The 1,067-nt window shown below is 34.0% G+C and overlaps 1 non-coding gene across 1 annotated transcript; it reads right to left on the bottom strand.

Annotated features, from left to right (window-relative positions):
* Positions 1-871: 871 nt before the first annotated feature.
* LOC137811916 (U2 spliceosomal RNA) lies at positions 872-1,067 on the bottom strand. Its single transcript, XR_011081195.1, has one exon. It is a non-coding gene; the product is annotated as a U2 spliceosomal RNA (small nuclear RNA).

The following is a 1,067-nucleotide window of genomic DNA, read 5'->3' as shown; positions in this document are numbered from 1 at the left end:
GAAGACCTGTTTTGCTAAAATTGTATGAGCTAATCTGCCTGTTTGATTGTAGTATAGCCACTCATTAGTTTTGGGTGTTGCTTTTATATATAGACAGTATTATGTTAGATTGTCTAGTATAGTCTTATAATGTCACTCTTTTGCTAAAGCATCTAGTATTTGTGTAGATGATCTTCATTAGACCGTCTAGTCTATTTTTTGTTTAGAATATCTAAACACCAAGTCGTTTATTCTTACTAGATCGTTTAGTTGATAAACAGTCTAGACCTCTTGTTTTATACGAGATAGTCTAACATCTTAGCATATTGTTTAGACCATCTTGATGGTTAGTTAGTCATTAGTTTGTTTTCTTTTGGTTTTTGCTTATGTTTTCCCTGCATGTATACACCCTTGCCTTGCCTGCCTTTGCCTTTACGAGAATAATACATGTGCTCTGTCTTGTGTTTCTTCCAATTTTCCCTTCTCCCTCTTTTTTCTCTTTTAAGTTTTCTTGCTGTAGAATTCCATGAACCTATAAAATCATCTCTTAATCATCTCTTGAGAGATCATCTTGCATACCATGTTATTAGATTCAAACATTTAATTTAGTCTTATTGGAAAAAAGAAAAGTGGATTTGGAAAGATGTTTTAGAATCAAAGTAAGATTCTTGGTGGAGACAGAATTCTCAGCTGCCAACATTTTGCTCTGGATTGTACCCTATATCAGCAAGGTTTAGGATAATCTGAATAATTCTATATTTGTTGTTTATCCAGAACCATTTGTTGATCTGTACCAATGCAAAAACCACAGCTTATGACATTTTCTTCTTCACATGTAGTATGCATTGTAGAACGAAAGAATCCATATGTAAAAATTCTAAACTTGTTTGGAGTGGGATGCACCAAACTCTTGCAATAGTGCAAGACAAGAGCAGTGCCTAAGAGTCCCAATAGCAAGCTATTGCAATGGACACTCTCCCTCAAAATATTAATTTAATATCGTGTGAATCAATGATCCACATATCAGATATTAAACTGATAAGAACAGATACTACACTTGATCTTAGCCAAAAGGCCGAGAAAGGTAT

This window comes from Phaseolus vulgaris, chromosome 11 (assembly GCF_000499845.2).
Source record: "Phaseolus vulgaris cultivar G19833 chromosome 11, P. vulgaris v2.0, whole genome shotgun sequence".
In the NCBI taxonomy this organism is placed as follows: domain Eukaryota; kingdom Viridiplantae; phylum Streptophyta; class Magnoliopsida; order Fabales; family Fabaceae; genus Phaseolus; species Phaseolus vulgaris.
Note: the sequence above shows the minus strand (reverse complement) of the source record. Positions and strands in the feature narration are given on the sequence as shown.